This window comes from Spea bombifrons, chromosome 2, assembly GCF_027358695.1.
Source record: "Spea bombifrons isolate aSpeBom1 chromosome 2, aSpeBom1.2.pri, whole genome shotgun sequence".
Lineage (NCBI taxonomy): Eukaryota > Metazoa > Chordata > Amphibia > Anura > Pelobatidae > Spea > Spea bombifrons.
The window spans coordinates 111,843,980-111,871,409 of record NC_071088.1 but is presented as its reverse complement, the minus strand read 5'-3'; the positions used below and the strand labels follow the sequence as shown (position 1 = coordinate 111,871,409).

Genomic DNA, 27,430 nt, shown 5'->3' with positions numbered 1-27,430 from the left:
CACTTTTTCTGTCAACCTTTTGTAAATGTGTTTTGGGGCTGATATCGCTGGTTCATTTGGCTCATCTTAATCACTGCCAGCTGCCCATTAAGAAAATGGCAGAGGTCCCTGCCCTAGTTGGCGTTTCCTACGGCCACTAAGTGGGCCTCCCACCATCCGTTTCTCAAGGCGACGCTACGTGTCTGGCACTCCTTGTTGCGAGGCACTACGCTGTCTATCATCCCGTCGCCGCTCACCCTGGTACGGGATAATCCGGAGTTCCCGCCGGGTATGGGTGTTGACCTTGTCTACGTGCCTACTTGTCTCGTTCCGGTCTAAAGCCTTTGGGGGACTTGGTGGCTCCGGGTCCTCCGACCCTGTTGGCCCGCTTTCGTTATGCGCAGCTTTGCCACTTTTTTCAGTCTTTGAGACGGCCCCATCATGTCCTAAGGAGCCTCACCGCGTTTGAGCGCCTCTGCGTTACCATCTCGCTCCCTGCTCATGGCATCTCCCTTCTCTACGGTCTCCTCCTGACAGTCCTGCACCCCGCCCCACCATCCTTTATGGGCAGATGGGAGTCTTCTCTCCACATGGTCTTCACGGAGGATCAGTGGGAGAAGATGTGTGTTCTTGCACACCGCTGCTCCATCAGCAGTAGGGACCAAGAAATGTCCTATAAGCTGCTCGCCCAGTGGTACAGGTCTCCTGCTTCTACTGGGCGCTACACCTCTGCTGGGTCAGATGCGTGCTGGAGATGAGGCTTTTCGCCCTGTTCCATCCTCCACCTTTGGTGGGAATGTCCTAGCATACGCCCTTTCTGGTCAATTGTACACTCATACCTTCAAACCCTGTCGGACAACACTATCCCCTTTACCCCTGAGTTTTTGCTTCTCAACCACGTGCCTTACCCGACCTCTTGGTATAAAACCTCTGTGATCCGCCACTTGGTAACTGCGGCGAAGGCCCTGATCCCCCTGCACTGGGGAGATTCTGCCCCCCCACGATTCGGGAATGGTTTCAACGTGTTGAGAGGGCGCGGACCCTTGACGAGCTTATATGTTCCGCCTCGGATGCAGAATCTAAACATCTACGTACCTGGTTCTATTGGATGCAACTCCTTTCTGATTCTCCGGTCAGCTCCTTGTTTGACACGCCCCGTGCATGGGTTTTTTTTTCTCCCCCACTTTCTTCACTTTCTTTCTTTCCTCTCCCCCCCTTTCCTTCTGGGGCCACACACACCTCTCTCCTTGGCACGCCTCACTTGTACACTCGTAGGTTACACTTTTCGTACAGCATCAACCTTGTTCTTACATGTGAAGTACTGGTGTGCTATGTCATCTCAGCACTAGATTCATCTAAGCACTAGGTTCCATATATGATTATGCTGGTGTGATCCTATGCCTTGTTTTTTCTATCTGCTGGGATTTCACCCATTCTGTATTAACGTTGCCTGCCACCAGTGGGGGTCACGGTCACGTGACTATGCTCATTTGGACTTCTTGGATGTGCTTCGACTGCTTACTGGTTTCACAGGTTATTGTGCTATTGTATGTCGCCTGCTGTAACCCCCTTACATGCTATATTGGTGTATGTGTTCCCTAATTTCGCTTCCCTGATTTTTCTTTTCTGTACCCCTACAAAATTTGAAAATTTCAATAAATATTAATTTACCCATAAGAAAATGGCAGAAAAGAAACACATCTTCATACCAGAATATCATACTAGAATACTTTATCCAAGAAATATTGTCCATTAACCATGTCATTGCTCTCTATTTCGTATTCCTTTAGCTCACAAAGGGTTACATTTCTGCATGAGTGTTCAGCTTGGAATTGTGTCACATGAATGGTATACTTGTTTGTCTGTTTTACATAAACTCAAACAAAGAAAATGATTGATTTCCATTGTAATACCCAAGTGTATAATTTAGTTTGTTTCAGCCACCTACTTGCATTTTGTATCAGACTGAAGAAACATGTAGTGTTCTGTGAGATGATTGATTGTGTTCTCAATTCATTTTCTTCTTTTTGCATTATATTTCGAGAGATTTGTTTTGGTAAGCCTTTCTTTTCAGGGTCGACTTCACATTTTGGTAAGGTGTTTGTTACCACTGTTACAATGTCACTTGTGTGTTTTATTAGACTTGCTTCCCAGATCTGGCAGTAAGGTCGCAATTATTGATCCGTGTTCCCTCATCAAGGGTAATTCTGCCTCTTATTTTGGGTATTCAACAGTCATTTTCTAATGTTGTGTTTAGTTATAAAAGGGTCCAATCCAGCAGGGTAGGTGCTGCACAAACTTCAAATATTTCCTTCAATGTCTCATCAAACATCTGTCGAGGACTCCTTCTGAGATCTTCCCAGGGTAAGCATGAAGTGCATAGGGGCGTGGCTAACCCCAGGCAGTCTTTATGTGGTGGGTGGGGCCTGACCAGACACCACTTCCCTGCCCATAGAAAGAAGAAAGTGAACCAGAGACTGGGGGAAGTTGGACTTCAACCGCAGCCTCTCAGTCAAATTCAAAGAATTCCTAAATATGGCAAGGTGCTGCAGACTAAGCTTGCATTCGTGTCATTGAACACAACTTTTTTTAAAAGAAAACATTTATCAACTAAAGACTCCTTCTAATGCCAGTCCTGGACTGACCGTGTGGCATTCCCATAGCCTTTAAATAACACGGCATTTATATCGATATCTGAGAGCTCCCCGGTATTTATTTACATGTGATATTTTAATTTGCTTATTTACTTAAACATACTGGTTAAATGAGGTAATATCAGATGCTGTAACTGTTCTTTCGTACATAACCAGCACCTGACTGTTTAGCGGCAAACAATTGCAGCCGGAAAGCTAGGTTAGTGCAACTGTTTGAAGAAGATACGTCATTCACATATGTGAAAGCCTACATGATACATATCACAGCTAAAGCTTGAAAGGAAATTGATTAGCATGATGACATATTACACTTTTACAAAATTGTAATGTACATTTCCCACATGTAACATCATATTGCATGTTTCTAATGACTCTTAGATTAGACACTTGATATTACGATGGGAACATTATTTTTTTTCTTTCGCTTCCCCTTCATTATGACTAATTCTTGCCAAAACTGATTGTATGCCCTGCAGGATCATAATTCCCTTTCCTGTTTTGAGCCTTTATGACTGCTTCTATTATTACTTTTCTTTGCATTCAATTTTGTTCTAAAACAAGTCATAGGGAGAACACAATGTATTCATAACCTCAATACAATTAAAACCTGGCAAAATGTTCAAACATGACTTCAAAGTTGTCCTATCAAACAGCCTCCTAATGTAAAAAGGGAAAAAAACAACAATAAGAGATTTCCTTTAAAAGATTTACATTTTGCTATTGATACTATTTTAAAATTCTACTATCGGGTGCAAAAACAAATCATATTAAAATTGTAGACATGATAAATCCCTAGTTTTGCTTTTTATCGGTGAAGAGGGAGGTCCCATGGGGGGGGGACATTTTTGAGCCTTAAGTGCAGGGCCGTATACAGAAATGTAGATTAGTGTTAAGGAAAACCTGGTTTTTGTTTAGCTTTGTTCCAATAAACTACCGCTTTCCTGATACAATGCATAATGTCCTCAGGTTCTTGACAAGTATCTTCCAAAGCACATGCTAAATAATAAAAAACAAAAGAAACAAATAGTGCAACATATTTCTCATAGGAATAATGAAAATATATAGTGAAAAAGAAAATGTATATGAATGTATAGTCCTGCTCCCAGGGCCGGCCCTACAATGGAGCCGACTGGGGCAATTGCCCCAGGCGGCACTTTTGAAGGGGCGGCACTTTAAACTTCGCCCCAGGCGGCATTAAGTCTTGGGCCGGCCCTGCCTGCTCCCTAGGTAGTAAGGTGTTCTCATCAGGAGATCCAGGGGAAAATGATTGGCAGAAAAGCAGGATAAAAATGCAATAAAATAGTGTAGTATGTTCGGGAAAATGCATTTTTATCCTGCTTTTCTGTGTGAGCCCTAGTACTACTGCTGCTCATCTCTTACCTGAGAGATCAGTTCTTATTTTTTCTGATATGGGGGGGGTCAGTTTTGTGGCTAGATGTGCCTGTCTTCTCTGTTCAGTGCCCCTGCATCTGAATGCCTTTCCTTACTCTGGGAAATATATATATAATAATATTTTTTGTAATATGAATGGGGGATGGGTCTTGGAGCTGGATGTGACAGCCTCTGTGCTCTGTCCTGTGTGTCAATGCCATTGTTTATAGCAAAGTGGTAGATGGTTGTGAGAGAGTTAGAGTGACATTATCTGCAAAAAGGGGAAATTTATATTGGTCGTGCCGTGATGCCCCTTATATGGTTGTGGTGCCTAATGCTGGCAGCTAGCACTTCAATCACTAATGCGAAGAGGGGGGCAATGGGGGCAATCCGTCTTGTGTCATTATGTGGAACCTAGGGGACTGATCCCCCACAAGTCTCAGGGACACGTACAGTTATAAATACAAAGCCATGAGGAATTCTCCTCCAGGTCCCACTGCTACCAGCGTGGTCCTCCATGAAACCTTGATCGAATGCTTTTTCCGCATCTAATGACGAAAGCATGGGTGCTCTCAGCGTTAGCGTGTTAAATAAGAATCCAGTGGATGTTATCTGGGGCCTCCCTTTGCTGAATGAATCCCACTTGGTCCTTATGTACAGTGCTGTGAAAAAGTATTTCCCCCTTCCCGATTTCTCCTATTTTTGCATAATTGTCACACTTCTATGTTTCAGTTCATCTAACTAATTTTAATATTAGACAAAGATAACCCAAGTAAACCCAAAATGCAGTTTTATATGATGATTTTGTTTAGAGGGGAAAAACTATCCAACCCTACCTGGTCCAATGTGAAAATGTAATTATCCTCTTTGTAACTAAATCAAGCAATTAACTAAATGTAAATGATAATTGGGTTCAATTTAACACACCCAGGCAATATTATTGAATGCAAACATTAAACACAATTAAATAGAACCTGTCTTGCAAAGTCATATAGGCTAAAAGGTCTCAAAAAGTACCACATGATGTCAGAAACAATGTAATTGACTTCTGTCTGTCAAGAAAAGGTTACAAAGCCTTTTCTATGGCTCTGGTACACCAGCAAACTACAGTATGAGTTGTTACCTACAAATGTAGAAAACTTGGAACAATGATGAACCTCGCCAGGAGTGGCGGGCCTACCAAAATTCCAAAAACAAGGGCATTGAGGACTAATCCAGGAGGTCACAAAAGAACCCAGACTAACATGTAAAGAACTGCAGGCCTCACTTGCCTCAGTTAAGATCAGTGTTCACGATTTCACAATAAGAAAGTGAAAAAATGGCATCCATGAGAGAGTTTCGAGATGAAAAACACTCCTGACTAAAAGAAACACAAAGTTTTGTCTCACATTTGCCAAAAAACAAGACTTTTGGGATAATATTCTTTGATGAGTCAAATGTGGAATGATACATATGCGCATAGGTGCCATTACATCTTCGTAAAACTAACACGGCACTCCACATCATACCAACAGTCAAACATGGTGGTGGTAGTGTGATGGTCTAGGGCTACTTCAGCACCATGGTGACTTGCCATAATTGATGGAACCAGGAATTTTGCTCTCTACCAGAAAATCCTGAAGGAGAATGTCCAGCCACCAGTTCGTGACCTAAAGCTCAAGTGTAGCAGGACAGTGATCCAAAGCAAATAAGTCTACCTCTGAATGGCTCAAAAGAAACAAAATGAAGGTTTTGGAGTGGCCTACTGAAAGTGTTAACTTGAATCCGATTGAGATGCTCAGATGTATTATCCTCGCCAGCGAGTACACCCCTCACATTTTTGTAAATATTTTATTATATCTTTTCATGTGATAACACTGACGAAATGACACTCTGTTACAGTAAAGTAGTGAGTGTACAGCCTGTATAACAGTGTAAATTTGCAGTCCCCTCAAAATAACTCAAAATAACTCAACACCTTGGCAACAAAAGTGAGTACACCCCTAAGTGGAAATGTCCAAATTGGGCCCAATTAGCTATTTCCCCTCCCCGGGGTCATGTGACTCGTTAGTGTTACAAGGTCTCAGGTGTGAATGGGGAGCAGGTGTGTTAAATTTGGTGTTATCACTCTCACACTCTCTCATACTGGTCACTGGAAGTTCAACATGGGTCCAGAGCTAATCAAAGCATATCATGAGCCAGAGCACATTTCCTGCACAGCAAATAACTGAAGCTGAGGAAGGGGGCAAATGCATTTGGTGGGGGGGGGGATTCTACAGAATCTCCTCATACATTTGCAACAGGCGCCACTCGGAAATGTAAAGGCACCGTTCATCATATGCTTGGAGGCTGCAGTGTCTTTCCTATGTAAGCAAGCTAGTACATGCAGGGGGAGGAATCAAAAATTAGCCTGGGGCACTAGAAAACCGAAGGCCGGGTCTGGATAAATTGATAAATAAGTAAGTATACAAAACAAAGAAAACCTTTCCATATACTCTTTGCAGTGTATTAAAGGAACGTTTTGGTGTTTTAGTGTAACTAAATTCATTTACCCAAACTACCTATAGCTTGTACTCTCGTTTTTTTCCAGCAGTATAATTTTTAAAGTGAACCTTGGATGTGGAGGATAACTTTCCTTAATTATTATTAAAGCCACATTTTCAAGAGAACACATTCACAAACTTTAATGATTAGGTTTAGCCTGACATACCAGTCCTGCAAGGGCCTCTGGTCAAACAGCATTTTAGTTCTTCTTTATCTACCATGTAATTAATTACCTAGGTTTACTATGCATGGCTCTAAACCTTAAAGGCAATCTGCTATATAAACAGTGCTTAACAATATTAGGGACAGGTGCAGAAAGCATATAAATGAGCAGATGGAAGAGGTTTAAAAATGGTTGACTGCGTCCTGATGGTTTCATCATGTGACCTGCATTTAGTTCAATCGGGTGATATTACAATTGGAGATGCTGATTACAATAATCTATACGTATGATTGTTACTTTCCGTAGAAATATATTTGATTTTCTATATCAGAACTTATCGAAATAAGTTGATCCAAAAAAGGCAAAAATACCCTACTTGGGGGCAATTACCAATTATGCCACAACAGGGAAAAAATTCCTTCTTGATTCCATAGCGGCAATCAGATTACTCCCTGGATCAACTTTTTAATACGACTGTCCTTTTAGCAGTTGTAGCCCTTTATGTTATGCTGAACCAGAAAAGTATCCAGACCTTTCTTAAAAATATCCACAGAGTTAGACACAACATCCATGGGCAGAGAGTTCCATTTTCTTATTGTTCTTACTGTGAAGAACCCTTTCCTATGCTGATGGTGAAATCTCCTTTCCTCAAGTCTCAACTGACGACCCCAGTCTCAACTGACGACCCCAGTCACAACTGATGACCCCAGTCTCAACTCCTTAAAGCTGGGCCAGTGTTTTCTGTTTGTTATGGGTAAACAATAAACAGGTCTGTTCATTAAACACCAATTTGTGAGTCCAGTTGGAGAGATAACAACCTATTAAAAAGGAAAGTCTAGTTGCTGCTGAGCTTAGGCGAGTGTTGTTGAGTTAAACTTTTGAAGATTGCTATTAAATTTTATTGGACATTAGACGTTTCTGAGTGAGTTACTGTCAAATGCAAGTTGGAAATCCAGCCTGTCAATTGAGTTTAAAGGAGTTCTGGATTAACCCACCACTTTGTAAGCAGTCACGTTAATTCTGTCATCTTAAATTAAGTTCAAGTTGGTCTCTGAGTTCATGAATACATGAATTCCACATTTCCCATGAGCTCGGTTGATGTTAGTTACTTGACCAATTGAACTTAACAGTCAAACAACCATGGGTGATAAGAATAATCTGCATGTCAATATCTAACTTCATGAAAATATATGTCAATATAACTGGAGGTAAGGAAAAACAGGATGAGTGCCAGACATTGCTTACTTATATTTGTCCACTCTTACAGCCTATAGCTGTACATGTATTTATTCCATTTTAATTAATGTATTTTATTTATTGAGCATTGCATCTCATTTCCTGTGCTGTACTCCAGAACATTTCCACTGTTTTCCTGTTTTTTTTATTATTATTATATTAGCCTTCTTATCCTTTTTATGACATTACTAGGCACTCAACCTATGATTATCATCATTAATTTATCAAGCACCAACAGTCAGCAGACTTGATTGAGCAGAGTGCCCATAAAGCTCAGTAAATGCACTGTGGCTAATGCTTTATGGAGCCGGACCATTGTCACGATTGAGGGTGGCAGAGCTAAGATACAAAGGTAAGTGTTGTCACTTTCATTCTTGGAAGGTATGCTTATAGCTTCTTGGTGAAGGTTATCCCATTTGTAAAGGCTGTCTGTTCTGTTTTCTTTTCTCATTTCCTTATCATGTGGTTATAAATGAAACATTTAACAAACAAATAAAATCAAATTTACATTAACAATCCTCTATCTCTGAGCAATAAAAAAGCATCAAGTCAATTATTTTTACAAGACACTTTGTGTAAAAGCCCTGTCATCTGGAAACTAAACATAAACTTACTCATATGCTGTGTTCAATGGTTTCAAAATGTTTTAGCATGGTTTGGTGAAGATGTCCTCTTACTTGCTATGGAATGTATTTTGGACAAATGTAACCTTCTTCCTATCTCCAGCTCCGATTAAAATCTTACTAAAATGTCCATACTGACTGAGCACCCAATCTAGAGGAGGGTGCGCTGATTGGCTAGCGGAAGAAATAATAATATAAGAGATAATATAGGTTACATTTCCCATTTTGGGGGACAATCATTTCATTTGCACAGATTCAGATTTGGACAGATTCAGCCAAGCAGGCCAAAAATATACCAAGTACCATCCAGTCCTGTACAAAACACATATACAAAAAACAAATGGGTAAAAAGTCAATTACAGGAACACATAAATACACAAAGTACAAATGCTTCCTAAAGCCCTTGCCAGCCCTCCCCTATTTTAAACTAGCATTACCTATTGTTTGTGTTTAAATATGTGTATATATAATATATATATATATATATATATATATATATATATATAAAAATGTGTGTGTGTGTTTATGTGTGTATATGTGTATATATATTATATATAACAGATCTACATCAAGTATGTTATTACATATCCACAGCTCTTCAGTAAAGAAACTCAGTTTTCAGCTATTTATTGTGGAAAATGATATTTTACTTTAAAATATATTAAACTCAATTTTCAATTTCCATCTGTTTATTCATGAACAATATCAGGTATTTCAAAATGTGAGACTGGCTTCTCATTTTAAATTGAAATTCAGTATGAGCTTTATTGATATTCATACCCTTGGAACTCATAGGGTTTAATCCAGTCTCCTACTCTCAAGGTAAAAATCCAGATTTTCACTTATTCTAAACCAGAATCACCTCATTTCTATACTAGGTTCATTTTGTTTTGCAAATTGATTGTAATCAATGCTTTTCATATTTAATAACCATAGAGAAATTGCCTTCTTGCATACAGATGCCAAAGAAAATACATTACTGCATGATAAAAAAAAAAAAATGCTATTTTGTTGACCGCATCAACCATGCTTTCAAGGATATATAATTTCCATCATATGCAAAGTGCTGCACTGCAGTATGTGAGCTGTATGAAATTATGGAAAGGGGATTTGGGATTGGTTAATCCGTTATACATCACACATACTGCAGGGTTGCACATATGATGATTATTTATTTAGCACCATCATATTCCTTTAGCATCTAAGGGAGAGAAGATGTGGAGTTCAGTTTGGTAGAGATTGACTTTTAGAAATCGTGTAGAAATCAGGTTAGGCTGTCAGTTACACAGTCTAAGATGGAGGGAGAGAGATCAGGAGAGAACAGGTAGATTCTGGGTGTCATTGGCATACAAGTGGTATTGAAAGCCAAAGGATGAGATTAGTTTGTCAAGTGAGGCAGTGTAAAGTAAGAACAAAATGGGTCCTAGAACTAAGCCCTGTGGGGGACCGTCTGAGAGGGGAAGGGGATAGGAAGTGTTACTGGAGAGGGAGACGCTGATCAGGAAGGTGGCATGTGAACCAGGAGAGTGCAGTGTCACCGAGAACAAGATCGCGAAGGAGAAGAGGGTGGTCCAAGTGTCAAAAGCAGCAGAAAGGCCCAGCACGATTAGCGAAGGGATGGGATTGAGGGGACGTGTGGCTAGACAGGAGGAGAAGAGCACGACCCTCGACTTCAGTGATGAGAGAGAATCTGTATAATGTAGAAGAGGAAGAAGGGTTCAGTATATGGGAGGGTGGAGACCAGAGGGAGGGCAAATGAACCATGAGGACTGTACAGATATTTCACATCTGCGTTTTATATTTATTATAGCAACTCTCAAAGTCAGAGGCGGTAAAGTTAGTGGAAGGAGTAGTTGTTATAGGGTGAAGAAGGGAATTTAAAGTACTGAAGAGGCATTTGGGGTTAAGAGACAAGAAGGAGATATGGGAGGTGACGTAGGTTTCCTTAGCAAGGGAGAGAGCAGAAGGAACGTAGCATGAATTTATAGTGCAGGAAATTAGACATAAAATAAGACTTCTGCCAACTAGTTTCAGCAGTGTAGGAACAACGTCAAAGGTGTCGGGATTAGTTCCATGTGGCAGGATTCAAGGCGTGAATGTCATCAACAGCAAGTAGTAGTTGGGGCTACGTCCTCTAGAGCAGTGGTTCTCAACCCGTGTATCCTCAGGACCCACATTTGTCTTTGGTCATTAAGTCGCGACCCAAAAATAACCTCAGAAAAGATGAGGGAGTGGAAAGGCTGCCCGCGGGCTGCAGCAGGAAGAGGGGAGGAGCAATCAGAGAAAAACTTTATTCAGCTTCCACTAGGAACAGACAGCGACTGCAAACCAATCAAGCAACTTGCTTTGCGGTTGGGGAATAATGCTAAAGTACATGCCGGACCGGAGGCTGCCTGATGGCCCTGATTGTTGCAGCCGCGGTCCTGACAGCCTGCTGCTCGCGGATTGCCGCTAGAATGTGTAAGGCAGCCCCAGGAAAGTGAAATTTTCCCGGTATGCCTCCAGTGCGTCCCTGACCCTCCGCGACCCTGCACAGTCAGTTGAAGTCCGGTCACCCTTACTAGTTGTTTGAGGGCTCCATCATGTAGAGAGAGGGGAAATAAGTAGAATTACTTATGTATTTTAATTTCTTCCACGATCACTGTCCCAAAATAGCAGGTAAATGAACTTACCAACATTGCTTAGCAACCGAGTCCTGCCTTGTATGTTACATCGCTTGACGAAGCTTTGCTGAAACCAATCACAAGATCAAGCACACCTCTGTGATGTGAGAGATGGCTGGTCTAAGCAGAGTACAGCAGGCTTGTTTCATTGCAGATTTAAGAGATCCCATATTATTTGTGTAACAATTACAGAAAAAAAGAAGTGTCTTTTAGAACAGAAGTAATCTCATTAGCACATACAAGAGAGGAACAGAATCATTTAAGTAATAATATTTGGGGGGAAAAATGAGTATTTGGAACTGCATCTTTAAATGATTACCTGTAGGCATTTTTGAGACTAGGGTCAGTTATTTTTCCCAATTTGCATGTCCTGCTAATGTGTTTCTATAAATTATATAGAGAGAGAGAGCGAAATTCATAGCGGAATTTGCTACTTCAAATTTGTAATGAAAATAAAAGTTTTTATTCATTCTTTTTGCATTGAGACTTTAACCATTTGTGATTAATATAGTAAGAGCAACAATGTTCTTTTCTTGCTGTTTTTAATGAAGTAAAAGGAATTTCCATTGAAGCCAATTTAGTGGTAACACACAATGAATGGGAAATGCAGATGAAGAAATATCTGCAGACTTTAGTGTGTGTCTGTCTGCTGAAAGCATGCAGGTGATGTAAGAGTGTAGCGTGTGAATGCATGTATCCAGAAGATGATCACACATGTGATTTATTGACTGTTGACCTTAAAGTGACAATTTTCATCCCCAGCCCATTCCTGTGTATGATAATGGACCTGGGGTCTCAGGACTTCTATAGCAATGTTAGGGTGAACAGGCAGATTCTTGGAGTCACACAGACATAGTATATAGAGAGGTTCCTTTATATTCCACTCATTTAATGACATCTGAGTATATATATATATATTAAGGCTGAAATCCTTGCTTAAATACTAGTTATCTTATTCATATTATCAGAGTAGAGGGTATAGAACAGCAAAGAGGAAACATGAAGTGGTTCACAGACAGTCATCTAGTAATATGACTAGTGGGTAAGAAGCCACATTTTCTACAAAATGAGTTATGTGACTGGATGGGAACACTGGTGGGCATCATGTACCTCTGTGTGTGGCCAAGTCTTGTATCCGATTCCACCTTAAGGTCTAAGGGTCTGATTATATTGGGTGCTTCTCTTCAAATGTGGGATGGGAGTGCTATCTCAGATCATGTAACCAAGGTGGACCCATAGGTCCACACTGAGTAAAGCAGGAAGCAATCCTGGCCAGAGGATCCCACCTCCTAAAAATGCCCCGTCTATGCTGCTGTTTTCCTAGTAGATGGAGGCCACTATGGTCACAAGGAGAGCTGCAGCCACACCACCTATATTTACATCACAAATAGAAAGTGCTTTTTATCTAGAGCTTTCATTTGTAGACTGTGTGTAACAAGGAATGGGGCGTTCAACAAAGTCCACGGCTTGTACTATATCTCTGACATTCAAGGAGCTTGAGAGCACCATGAACTGTTCACCACGGACAATCCACGACACAAAGTAACATCACCTCTCACTTATGACATCAATAACACAGTACTAGCTGTAGTATAAAAAGTGTGTCATCTCTACTTTTTCCAAATGTTCCTCTTGTTTAAAATGTATACGGTTAAGTACGGATAATAAGGTGTCCCGTGCTACCTCAATCACATGAATTGCTGAAATGTAAGGGAAGCAGAGAAATTACATAATGGAGGGCAATGGAGCTTCTTTGATATAAAAATATACTTTTATAGAATACAGAGTACTGGTGGTAAGGGTCCTGATAGTTTGTGTATGTGTGATTGTAGTTATGAGCGGCCATGATAACATGCGGCACATGTGTTGGTAAATATGTATCACCAGGCTGTCTATGGAAGGAATAGAGAGATCCGGCGCTTATCAGGACTCCAGCAAACATGGTGATGTGTGGTTTTAGGTCAGAGGCTCCCTCTTCCTGGATAGTACAAAGATCAGGCATGTGGAGGAGGCAGGGAATCCTCAGGCACTCCACTGGCGTGTCACATATGTGTTTGGGGGAGAGGCCGGCTCTCCATGGGTGTGATCTCACCGGGAGCCCCGCTCTGTCACTCAGACCCGCTTTCATCTTCTCGCTGTCTCTCAGAGACAGTCACGCTCTTAAAAGTTTCACTTCCTGACTCGGGTTTATTTTGTGTTATAGAATTGCTCGCCGCCCACTCGTTTCTCTCCGCGATATTCTGTCTATCTCCCTTTTGTTGTCATATCCTGTTTGAGGAAAGATAGAAGACAGAAGACCGACGGAGGAGAGGATCGTGCAGTGAAAGCCAGGTAGGAGCATTCCTTTCCCCTGCAGCTTAGCACTCTCCCCGACTCCCGCCACTTACAACAAACCTCACTTTCTATCTCCCACAGGGATAGCTTTCCTGCCCACACTACTTATATAATGCAAAGAAAAAAGGGAAACCTCACAAAAAAAAGCATTGTGTGGCACTTAGTACACAGGTTAACCCTTTCTGTGCTCCTTTCAGTGCATTAGGAACATCTACCCAGCACGGAAAGGGTTAAGCCCAGAGTACACATGTTTATTGAATACCTTATAGAGTAATCTATAGGTGTGTGCAGTAGTGTGCGCTGCTTATAATGCATATATCCTGGTTTGTGGCGTGGTTACCTTTCTTTAGATAATGGGTGTGAATCTTTGAAAATATGTTTTTGGACACTTTTTACCCATTTTCAATATGTATATAAGGTGTGGTTTTTTACTGTGTCCTTACTAATGCACAAATGGTTCAGGATCTGGACATATAGCCATTCTATATTATACGCAGAACTCATAGTATGTATAGTGTAGAATGTGAACCATATTTTAATGTTATATATAATTATAAAATATATTTATTGTACCGTAATATATATATATAAATACATGAACATTATTTCATGGTAAAATATATATCCTGAATATTAATTTTATTATAAAATGACATCTAATGCAACTTATATAGAAAGAGCGATTGCAGTGTAAAGTTTGAAATATGGTGTTATCGTCATGGCACCCAATAAAGGGGTCCAATTCTGGAGTAACTTTACATTGTTAATGTTAAAAAAAACCAAAAATCACCATTTATACATAGCCACCTATACATCTTATTCATCAAATGCGTATAGATTTGACAGGGTCCGGTATTGTACGGAATCAAATCTGCCTCTGGTCTGCCAGGCAACCTAATATGGATTATTTATATAACTATCTATAGGATGGCGTGGATTCCATTTTCACCATAACAGACATTTGTCATATTAACCCTTTGCGTGCTAGAGGTGTAACGAATGCACAATGTGTTGACCCTGTATTTAGACTTTTTTTTAAAATTTATTATTATTGTTGTTTGTAAATCACAATCACAGGCGTGATTCCGCATGTCTCGTATACATGTGTATGTCTTATGCAGAAAACAGAATTCTAAAGAGCACCAAAGGTTGAAACCATCTTATGTTTTGGTGCCAGTTCTGTACAAAAATAAACGTGGGATATGATAATATCTGTCATATACTCTGCTGGCAGGCGATATTAGTATAAAGGTTTTCCGCGCACCCCTTGAGCGCCAAGATGCCGCTAGTGCCTGTTAAGATACCCGTGAAAGGCAGTATTAAGACCTTTGGGTTTATAATTGTTGGCTTGCACTGACGTCCTGATAATTTATTGCTACATGTCTATTGTAGCAGCATTGTCATATCTTTGTGTACATTTGGGTAATGAGATAATGTGGAAGGAGTAATAAATCGTGTTCATATATATATATATATATATATATATATATATATATATATATATGTAGTGAAAGAGAGAGACAAGTAGTCAATGGTTATTAATTCTAGATTGTAAGCTGAATAGAGCTCTGTGTGTTAGCTTGCCTCTGTCGTGTTTCTCGTAACTCGATTTTAAATGCACCCCGATAGTAGTAATCTTCTGCAAGAAGGGCCAAGTTGCACCCTATATAATATTTAGTCTTTGATATTACTTTACCGTATGTAGGGCCAGCTGACCAGAGGTCATAATGCATAGTGAGTTAGGAATTTGGAATGTTCACAAACACCCATTCTACTGAATACAAGTGCGTGTGTCGTATCAAGTACTGCGTAACCTGGCAGAGCTATGTAAACAACAATAAGAATAAATAGCTCTAAGGTGCTCCTTGGCACATGTATACTTTACCCAAGTCACCTGGCCGTTGGAAAACAGATCTCTGCAATCTAAACGGTGGGATGCATTTGCTTTCCAAAACTGTACTTTATTTAAAAAATATACAAAATACAGTAAAGACATAAACAACATAATGGGACCAGTTGGATTGCAATACAATATTTGCCCCTCTTTAAGTTTACAGTTTAAATATTACAAAAACTAACACTGTTCCCAAGTTAGATGAGTATTTTGGGCCCAGCTTCCCAGAATTACTAAACACTGAACAATCGACGACCAGTTCAAATTACCTAGATAGTCAGGTCTGGCTTGGCTTCTAGACCAATAGTAGGGCAAACTGTGTTGATCATAAAGGAGGGACTGTCCCCATTGCCTCTCAGTACCTATTAGATCATCTTGTTCTAACGTAGCCCTTAAGAACTTAAACCATTCTTAGGAGAGTGGAGATTAGATCATTAAGGACCCAATAACAATGGACAGAAGAAGAAAAGAAGAAAGAAGGGAGGGGTAGAGGAATACAAACCGGCAGAACAGGGTTACCCAATCAGTGGCTTAATCTCTGGTGACATGTTGTATTCCAACCAAGTATACCAGGTTCAGCCATCTGATCTGCAGCGTATGTAATCTATAATCCCAAACTTTCATAAACCAATCCTGATAGTGAGAATAGTCATTGTCCACCAGTGGAGGGGAATCATACATTTAGCAATGTTGATAAGATGCATGAATCTGGGTGTGAATCTGCAACCAAAAAGTTTTAATATTTAGGCATTCCCACCCAATTCTGCAGCCCACGTCTTAGTGGCAGTCGGAATTTTGTTTTTGAATGCCGGAATTGTGGATCTAGAGCTGTCCTATTCAAGTATCTAAAAAAAATACATTTCAAGCATTACAAAATGTAGAAATACAGGGAGATTTTTACATAATTATATTTATATTTCCTTTTGGATGTTAGTAAGGATGTTCTTATAACTTGGTTTGAATTTTGAAAATCTCCTCTAAGGCTTTTACAGTTTAAAACAATAAAAAGATCTGCTAAAAAGCCATTTCACTAAGAACTGATATCATTATCGTCCAGCAAAATGCAATTGCAATGCTAATAGTCACATTTGCCTTGATAAATTCATAAACATGGTCATTTTTTAAAATAAGAAATTCACATTAATCACACAAAATAATATCGTAATGGTTTGTTTCATACACGAGACTTCTTTTAACGTGAAAAATGGTTTAACATTTTCTTTTATGGCACAGACTTTGCACGTTCTAGACAGGATAATAACGAAAGGCAATAAATCCACTGAACTGACCAGACTTGACTGAGTTTGCATGCTATTGATTGCAAACACTTGCAAAGCAACTTAAATGCAAACCAGTATTGATTGAACGGCAACTCGGATGTGTTTGCAAGGCCCGAAATTATCAAAAGAAAGCAAGGGTCAGGAGGACATGAAGATATAAGTCACTAAATTTTGAGTACATAGTAAAATAAAAATATGATCTAATCTTAAGTATCACCTACATCTGTCTTGGGATAGTCTAAGTACTAACATCTCCATAGGTCACCTGCGCGATGGACCCTTTAGCATCGTAAGAAGTAGTTATATGTCTTGCATTTGTGGTTATCACTGCCCAAAACAGCCTCAGCAAACAGGAATGCATATTAAAGCACTTAGTAAGTATGAAACGCCTCCCCAGCACATGTAATTCTCACAAGTTGAAATCTTGTCGCGCCAGATGGAGGTAAGTACTTTGCGCTTGTGCAATACGGAGCCGGAAATCGATTCGATGCATCCACGGCAAAGGAGCTGAGGCCTCGGGGAAACAGACCACACGTATAGAATGGAATCTGCTAATCCCGCTAAACATTCGGATAAATATAAATCAATTATAAGGTAATACTTAGTCAGCATATGTATTAAAGTGGATATGAGGGCTGGAGTGTATCTTTAATTTTAAAGAGATTCAAGAAAAGAACGGGTTTCCCGTAAATTTGTCAATAATATCATCTGCAAAAAAGAAACAGTTTATAATTCTTGTTGACTGTTTTAATCCCCTTAATGTTTTTGGGATTGTCGTATTTTGGGCATCGTTGACTTTATTGAAATTAGAGGGGACCGGTTGTTGCCTGGATCCACTTTATCTTATGGACATGAATGTATGGAGTGTTATATATATTGTCTCATATTGTGCTAGAACCTGGTTTATGATGTCATAGTTTTTAGTCTCTGCTTGCAAGAGCCAGCAAGGAGAAAGGGAATCAAATTTCACTGCCTCTCTGTCACTTACTTGATTGTCCACCTCGAGTCCCATTCCTCAGGTCCGCCAGCGGAGACTCCCAAGCTCCACCATCCCACACTGCGGCAGCATCCAACGAGGAACCCTCCTCAGCCATCCCCATGCACAAGATGGCTGCGGCTGTGTGTCCTGAACGGAGTGACGTCACTCCTTTCTCATATTGAGCCTCATATAAAACCTCAGAACACACTAAACCTGGCCCTCTGGTGATGATGTCATAGTGTGCCTGCCATAGTGTTTTCGATTCTAGTGTAGTCGTTCCTGTATTTGATCTTGGCATTGATCCTGACTATCCTGAACTCCGACAACCTGACCTCTGCATTTATACGCCTTAGCTTGAACTCCGGCTTACTAACTACGTCTTGTCTTGACTATTCTGCATGTGTACCCTGGAGTCTGTCCCCAGTCTCGGAGGATCCTCAAAAAGTCCCAAGGCCCATGGCACAAACCGAGGGGGATCCAGTTGGAGGATGCAGAACTCTTCTGAGACCGATGGGCTTTGTCTTGTGGGGACACCGTGTCCTACCTCAGCATCTCCCCTGCTATGCTGAGTGTGATACTCCCCACCATACAAGAGCAGACACCTCTGCATGAAGTAGAGGCAAGGCTATCATGTAAAATAATAAATATGCATGTTTATTTAACAGATTTATTAAACAATAAACAAGAAGTTTTTAAGAAAAAAATCTTAAAGATAATACAGTGTCTGCTACTAATAACCTTTTAGAAGAATATATCGTGTTAGATATAACCCAATCATCTTTACAATATAATGTTTTTTTGCACATTATACAGAGTTTCCTTAAAAAAAAAAGTTACGTTTTTAGTAGAATCAGTGAAAAACAGACCATAATAAACCACTTATAAAGCCGGCCGTTACTTTATCATGTATTCAAGGCATTCTAGGCCAGGTAGGGGACTGCTGGCTCAGCAGATAATATCCACTTATTTTGTCCAAGAAATGGCAGCTGGCCCAGCCTTGCATCAGTGAAGGAACACCTTGTGTCATAATGACATATTAATCGTTAGATTGGCTGGCATCCGCTCTTTCTTAATGACAAGGAAGTCCGTGTGCAAAGTGAATGAACCATTGGCGTGGGTGTAGCATTTGTGTGGGCAAAAAGAAAACACAGGCTTATCTCAAATGCATATAACAATGCACCTTACAGCAATCAGGGCTTAATTAGTTGAAAATATAACACTATATAATGACTACAACTTAGTCTTTTTAGTCTTAGTGCTAAAAATATTCTTTTTTTTCTCTTTTTACATAAATGTACGTTTATACGATCTCAGGGTAGCATTGTGGGAATAGAAGTCTACAGCAGCTGACGTGCCAGAAGCAGCCATAAAATATTGTATATTTGTATCCCTCTCTTGTGTGGTTGTGCAGCTGTGGTATTACCCGCTGTAGCATTCTGCGCGCATCTCCATCATCGCATCATACCTACACGCTAGCTCTGGACTTATTTAGATATGGATTAAGTTAGATTTCAAGGTACTTTGCCATTCAGAGTATCCATATTTCCATTTATGTAGATTAATACCACTGCAAACTTACTAAACCTATCGGTTTACAAACTACCACGACTCGACTGCTTTGCTTGGGATTAACGAAGTGTTTATGTCTCGGGAATACTTGCTTTCATTTGGAAGTAAAAGCAGTCAAGTTGCCGCACTTTGATTTAAACACATTTGCTAAGTATTTTCTTTTTTCTTCTCTCCTGGTCTTGCCGTAATAGTCACTGCCAAACTTAAATCCAAATTTAGACTGGCAGGGATTCAGGTTTGTCTGTAAATTATACAGAGCATTCCCTTAAAGGCCAAAGATTCCATAAATACAATTATTATTCTGGCATAGTTCTGATGGCATACAGAGATTTCAGGCTAGTTTTTCCAATCGCTCTTGTAAAATGTTAATTAGCGCAGAACTAGAAAATATAGGATTTAAAAAGGTTCAGGGGCAAACTTTCACATGGTTTTTATCCAAAACCACTTTATATCAATAGTAGTGGCAATTACCAGATTTTACTATTACATGACGTAAAGTCATGATTTTATTAATGACACGGAGGCGAGTATTATGCTATCTCTTTCTTTATTCCCAACAGCAGCAAAGAGATATAAACAAGGAAAACAAAAACAACCAATAAGCAGCTAGTGCCTGTAATAACATCACGCCTATTCCCATAATCCGCCTCTTTCTTGCTGGAACCGAAGATCCCGAAGACGGCAAACGCAAACAGCCCTTCAACAAATGTAGAAACCGGAACAGAAGAACCTCCAGAAGAGTGCTTCAAGCTGAAAAATGAAAAGATATACGGTAATATTGGCCCAAAACCAAACATCAGGTGAGATATAACAACATAGATGCATGATCAGAAAGATATAAAGAAGGTCAAATAATAACACATACCGTAATAAAGACAATAATCATACATAAAATATCACTCCCTATCAAACAAAGAACTTACCTCATGATGGAAAAATACCAACCCCCTAGAAAAAACAAGGGTATGGGAGGGAGGGAATAATACTCGCCTCCGTGTCATTAATAAAATCATGACTTTACGTCATGTAATAGTAAAATCTGGTAATTTTATTAAGACACGGAGGCTTCGTATTATGCTAGTTCAAAGCTGATGAACTACACGTAAAGCCAAGTGCTGAATGGGTCTAAAATAGAAATTACGGAATGTAGACTCAGATGACCAGTCAGCCGCCTTCATGATATCCTCCAAGCGACACCCTAAAGAGGAAGCTTTAGAAGCCATAGCACCTCGGACAGAATGAGGCGCGAAAACAGTAACATCGATACCCGCCTGGGCTAGTAGCCACTTGACCCAGCGAGCAAGAGAAACAGTAGAGACTGGAAGATGAGGCGAAAGCAATGATAAGAATAAAGGTGCAACACCGACACTCCTGAAGGAAGCAGTACGATCCTCATAATCACGGAGACATCGCACCGGACAAAGCCGGGGCCGATCGGGAAAAGCTGGATAAAAAACCGATGAAATAGAAGTCTTGGTTCGTCGAGAAATATCAAACCGCACACCCTCCGGTACAAAAGAGCGAGCAGTAATATCCAAAGCCCGAACGTCAGAAACCCGTTTGCAAGATATCAAACAAAGTAAGGTGACCAATTTAGCTGACAACTGCTTCAAGGATAAATCCTCATTAGGACCCCACCGGTCTAAGAAATCCAAGACCAAATTGACATCCCAGAAGGAAGCATAGCGCGAAGCAGGAGGGCGAGAAAAACGAATACCCCTAAGAAGGCGACATATAAGAGGATGACGACCAATGGGAACGCCCTCGAAAAAAACATGGCCAGCCGAAATGGCCGATCTATATACATTCACTGTACGATAAGCTTTCCCTTCTTCAAACAGCATAGTAAAGAATTCGAGGACCTCATTCAGAGGAGCAGATACGGGATCCACGTGTCTCCCCATGCACCACTTAGACCAGGAATCCCACGCAGAGCGATAAGCTCTTCTGGTACCAGGCGCCCATGCATTCGCCATAAGACGGAGAGTTGACTGCGGAACTCCAGGGAAAGACCATGGTCCCGGGAAAGCAGCCAAACCATCAGACGAAGTGTGCCGGAACACACCAAACCGTGCAAGTTCCCCTCCGGATCCGTCAGAATGTCCGGACGATCCGGGAGCATCCGAGGCATGTCTATGGACATCTCCAACAACTGAGGGAACCACGGTTGAGACTGCCAAAACGGGGTGATCAAAACGAGAGTGTCCCCTCGGCTCCGGAGCTGGAGAAGGGTTCTGGCAATCATATTGAATGGTGGGAAAGCATAATGCCTGCCCTGAGACCAATCTTGGAGAAAGGCATCCGTAGCTAGGGCATCTGGATCCGGTCTCCAACTGACGAACCGAGGCAGTTGAGTGTTGAGACGGGAAGCAAAAAGATCGGTATGTAAGGGACCCCAGAGATCGTGTATCCGACAGAAGACATCCGGATGAAGACGCCAATCGCTCGCATCTCGGAGATATCTGGAGTTCCAATCCGCCGTGGTATTGGAGAGGCCGGGAATATATTCGGCCACTAAAGAGATGTTGTTGTGAAGGCAATAGGTCCAAAAATCCCGTGCCAAAATTGCCAAGGCTCTCGATTTGGTACCTCCCAGATGGTTGATGTAACGAACCGCTGAGATGTTGTCCATCCTGAGGAGGATAGAACAACAAGCTTGAATGGGAGAGAGGCTGCGAACCGCGAATGAACCCGCCAGCAATTCCAGGCAATTGATGTGGAGGAAAGATTCGTCTGGAGACCATCGCCCACCTGTAGAGACGGTCCCGCAGCGCGCGCCCCAACCGTGTAAGCTTGCGTCCGACTCTATTACCAAGTCCGGAACCGGTCCGCATATCGCTCTCCCATTCCACGCTTCCATATGTAGAAGCCACCATGTCAATTCTTCCTTGGCCTCCGCGTCCAGAGCTATCTTGGTCTCGTAAGAAAGGCCTTGCCGCAGATGAGCAGCCTTCAGTCGTTGTAGCGCTCTGTAATGTAGCGGCCCTGGGAAGATGGCCTGAATGGAAGAGGAGAGAAGTCCCAGCATGCGAGCTAGATGCCGCAGAGAAATCAGTGGAAGACGTAGAATTCTCCGAATCTCCTTCTTGATGGCCACGACCTTCGTAAGAGGGAGATGTAATGTCTGTAGAACCGCATCGACACGAAATCCCAGGAACTCGATGGATTGAGAAGGATCCAGGATGGATTTCTCCCAATTGATTAGAAAACCCAGGTTTTGTAGTAAGGATACCGCCCAACTGAGATGAATCTTGAGGAGCGCCTCTGACTGAGACATGATGAGGATATCGTCGAGGTAGATGATAAGACGAACACCCCGACTCCGTAGGAACGATACCACCGGTTTTAGCACCTTTGTAAAACACCATGGGGCGGATGATAGGCCGAACGGGAGGCAAGTGAACCTCCATTTCTTCCCGTGCCATGTGAACTGAAGAAAATCCCTGTCCTCGAGAGCTATGGGAATCGAAAAATAAGCGTCCTTGAGGTCTAACTTGACCATCCAATCGGATGGGAGCAACAGATCCCGAAGACAATGGATACCTTCCATCTTGAAGTGATGATACACCAGGAAGGAATTCAAAGGCCTCAGATTTATCACCGGACGTACTCCACCTCCTTTCTTTGGAACGAGAAAGAGGTTGCTGACGAAACCTGGGGTATCCCAAGGAATCTCCTGAATGGCCCCTTTTGCCATCATTTCTGCCACCTCCGCAGAGATCATTTCTTGATCTTTTGCTGGAAACGCGAAAGGTCTCGCAGGAGCCACCTGAAAAGGAATGGTTGCCCATTCCAAACGATAAGCCTGTACAGTTTCTAGCACCCAAACATCTTGAGTCACAACATGCCAAACCTGAGCAAACAGAGCTAATCTCCCCCCTACTTTGACATGGGAAAAAGGCTGAAACCAGGTACTTACCGTAGGGTCTCTTCCCAGGAAAAGCTCCTCTGGAATTGCGAGCCTGCCATGGTCGCCCTCTGGACGGGAAGAACGGAGTAGACTTGGGTTCAGCATATGCCGTTCTACTGGTGAAGGAGCCTCGATTGTGGCGGAATGACCCGCGAAATCCACGGCCGGACAGACGGCCCCTAGTTCTGCCGGCCCCTCCAAAAACCTTAGGCGTAAAAACACGCTTTATGGAGCTTTGAGCCTTATCTAAGGCCGTGAAAGTCTTAACAAAAGACCCCAGATTCTTAATAAAAGAATCACCAAACAACAGGCCGTTGGCCGAGGGGCCAGGTTCATTATCAGCCATGTTGACCAGCTTAGGCTCAATCTTGAGGAGGATGGCCTTCCTCCGTTCAATAGCTAGGGAGGAATTAGCGTTCCCTATAAGGCATATCAAACGCTGAATCCACCCCAAAGCGGTATCAATATCTAGTGGGAAATTACCCAGTTTAGCGGCCTCCAACAACTCATATAATTTGGTGACAGGACCCAGTGAATCCAAGACTCTGTCTTGGCAATTCTTTAAAGAAAACTCAAGACCCTTTCTGGGTTTCCACCCAGTCTTCCCCAAAAACTGAATGATCTGTGGGTCTACCTCAGGAGTCTTACAAACCCCATCGGGAACTATAGGCCGGGGGCATTCGGCTCTCAATTTATTTCGAGTCTCCTTAGACAAAGGAGTCCTAACACGAGATGCCAAATAGTTTGCAATATGTAAAGGGGGCTCCCATTCCGCAGAACGAGGATGACGGAGATCATCCGGATCAAACAGTGGTGAACCTAGAGGATCCAGAAGAGGACCCCGAAACTCCACAGCTTTATCACCCGAGGTCTGTTTAATATCAGTCACCTTAGGAAGTGCATCCAGCCGTTTAGGGGAAACATCAGACCCATCCGAGTCTGCACCCTCCAGAGGATCCCTATAGGAATCCATAGACTGAACATCCTCACCATCACTGGCCTCTGATTCAGAGGACTCAACTAGGGCACGCGCCCTTTTCCATTTCCTGACCGATTTAGCCCGATCAGAGGCACAATTGCGCGGTGCATACGCGCCATCTGTGACAGTCTGGGGACCGTCCATAATAACAGGGGGAACCCTGACATCATGCAGTGAGGGAGATAAATGCTTGGTCTTAGCAGAGGCTTTACGCCCAGCTGACCTAGATTCGGAATGATCTGCGGTACGAGCCCCAGGCTGAACCAGGCCGGGACCCTGAGCCTGAGCAAAAGCCTGCACAATAGACTGTGAAATGGAAGATGACATAGCCCCCACAGCTTGAACTAAGGCTTGGTTGATAGATCTGGACATAGTAGTGTCCATCATCAATTGGAATTCCTCAGAGGAAACCAAATTATCCTCCCTAACTAAATCCCTAGTAGGGACAGAAGAGGGAACATTAGCCCCAGCAGGGAGATCATTACCTGAACTCTGCATGACTAGAGTAATAAAGAGTAATACCTGCAAGGAAATAATAAGGGTGAAATAACCCTTAAAATGAACAGAAAAAACGGAGCAGATGCAGAGCAGAAAACACTAGAACCGTTATGACAAAAAACCGCGAAAACGCACATAAAAAATGGCCGCCGCGCACAGAGAAAAACTGTGACAACCGGCAATAATGAGGACACCTAAAACGAGCCGCGAAGGACCCGCTGCAAAACAGAAAAGATGGCCGCCGCGACACCAGTGCGCATGCGCGGCCGCCTCAGCGGCCGCAAAAACAACGAGGGCGTGACGGTATAGAAGAGAACTACCCGTCAAGCCGAAACAAGAAGAGGAAAAACCCACGAACGGGGAGAAAGGAACATCAGCACCTCCGGCGAGACGCTGGTAAGGTAAACACGGGCAATAAAATAAAAGGAACACACAGAAGAGGGAGAAATATAACAATCCCCACCGAACAGAAAAACATATATATAGACAGAGAAAATATATATCGACAGAGAAAAGAAATAATAATATATAACGAAATATACGAAAAATACACAAACAGTAATCAAGGAAATATCCAAAACAAAATAATGATAACCATATCAAATACAAAATACGGAGAGCAAAAATGGTACTTAGCTGTCTGAGGGAGCAGCAAAGAAAGAGGAGGATTATGGGAATAGGCGTGATGTTATTACAGGCACTAGCTGCTTATTGGTTGTTTTTGTTTTCCTTGTTTATATCTCTTTGCTGCTGTTGGGAATAAAGAAAGAGATAGCATAATACGAAGCCTCCGTGTCTTAATAAAATTTATATTTTTCGAGGTTGGAAAGAGTTCCATAACTAAGCAAATGTGTAAACATGTCCTCATGGAAAATTGCATGGGCTATTTTTCTTTAACTCTCAGTAAATGTTACAGTAAATGAATACAATGCTTCTTGGCATTTTCAGCTAACCCTTTCTTTACTTCCAGAGCAAAATCAGGTACAGAGGTAAATACCAGGTTTGAATGAGTAAAGCAATTTAAATGTAATCTACATAATGTAATTGTCCTATGTGTCAATAAAAATGATAATAATAACCTCAGCTTAATCTACCACATACATATTGTGTATATATTAATGTGAAAATGCCATATATATATATATATATATATATATTGTGACAAACCCTATAGCAGGAGGGCCATACATGTCACTTTTAGGGGTCTTAATCACAGTCCTCTAGGGCAATCAGAGTCAGGAACACCAGTTTGTAACAAAACAGTGTTTTATTTTTAATTGCTCACACCCAAAAACCAAATCATAAAAACAAAACCTAGCTCCCAATTGGAGCCCTCTCTAACTGAACTACGCTGGTCCACACTGACCAGCCTAATCACTCACTACCTGAACCTCCCAGCCAGACCCAGCTACGCCAGGCTCTGGAAAACCTCCCCCAGACAACACACAAAATGTCCAGGCAGGTATTGCCTCACTTGGCTCAGGGATTGTCTTCTTCAGGGCCTCTCCTTGCCCTGGGAGCACAGGGAAACTTCCTCTTCCCCCAACAGTCTCTCTGAGTATCAGGCTCCAGGGGTTTTTAATGTCCAGCACCTGTGCCTGATGCCGGCCTCATAGAAATCCCGTACTGGATCCTGCAGACTTCTAGCCTCCTGGAAAAGCCGGCATGGAATTTCCACAGAATGGGGGAATGGAGCATTGGCCCACCCTGCTCTCCAATTGCTCCACCCCAGGGACCCATATGTATAATCTGCATAGCAGCTGTACCCAGATGCCATGCTAATCATCTCCCTGGGGTTTACAATCTCACAATATATATATATATATAACCAGTGGGTGGCGTTCTGTGCCAGTGGGGGGCGTTCTGTGTATACAGTGGGTCTCATTAAACCCCACTCCAGAAGCCTCGTCCACGTAGCATTGTAGCTGACTGGCGGTTCGTAAAACGTGGCTGAAGATGACTTCGGAGGGTAGGAAAGATGGCAAATAAATGACTGCAGAATCCCTCCATAAATTTTTTAAGGGACCATAAAAATTATAAAGGGATCACTCAGCTATCATATGCGTTAAAGTGCCTGCTTCACTATTATGCATAATCATTTCTAGGATCGATTTCAACAATACTAGAAATGATCTTTCTAAGGAGCATAACATTGAAGAGAACACGGCCTTTACTGCAGCATTCCAATGCATGATGTCACTTTAAAAATAACTTCAAATAAGCTTGACCCCAATTGAAGCGAGGACCCATCTGTATTCTCGGAGCGTTGCATTCTGCCTTCACTGAATATCTCAGTCTTTTTCTAGCTGTAGTGGACTTATTGAAACAGACTTTCAAACATTCAAAAAATAAGTAGCATTATATAGATAATATATAGCATTTTGACTATTTGAACTTTTATTGGGAAAGGACAGTTTACATCAGAATATGTAAATATATTAATAACATGAGGAGCATTTTATGACTGTAAATGGATTAGAATTTACATGTTTTTTTGTGGATCACTTATAATCTCTGGTACTGTATCTGTATATCTGTGGCAGATGTATTCCTTCAAGTACACTACCCTGGAATTCCCTTTTAAACGTAATCACGCAGGCCACTGGCAATCTGGACCAAGAATGCCAACGGCATATATAATGCGTGGTAGCCCTTCCATTCCATTTTCCTATAATCACAAGGGCTCTGAGGAAGGGCATCTCTCTGTATTAAAAAATAAAACTGGTCCCTGCATCTTAGTGTAGCTGCTATTACTATGATGATAGTATTTACGTT

The 27,430-nt window shown here is 41.7% G+C and overlaps 1 protein-coding gene across 1 annotated transcript in view; it reads left to right on the top strand.

Moving 5' to 3' along the window:
* Window positions 1-13,283: 13,283 nt before the first annotated feature.
* Window positions 13,284-27,430, top strand: part of DGKA (diacylglycerol kinase alpha) — a 52,731-nt gene continuing 38,584 nt past the window's right edge. The window contains exon 1 of the mRNA XM_053455640.1: window positions 13,284-13,543. The gene's annotated coding sequence lies outside the window, so the exon portion shown is untranslated. The remainder of the gene's footprint in view (window positions 13,544-27,430) is intronic.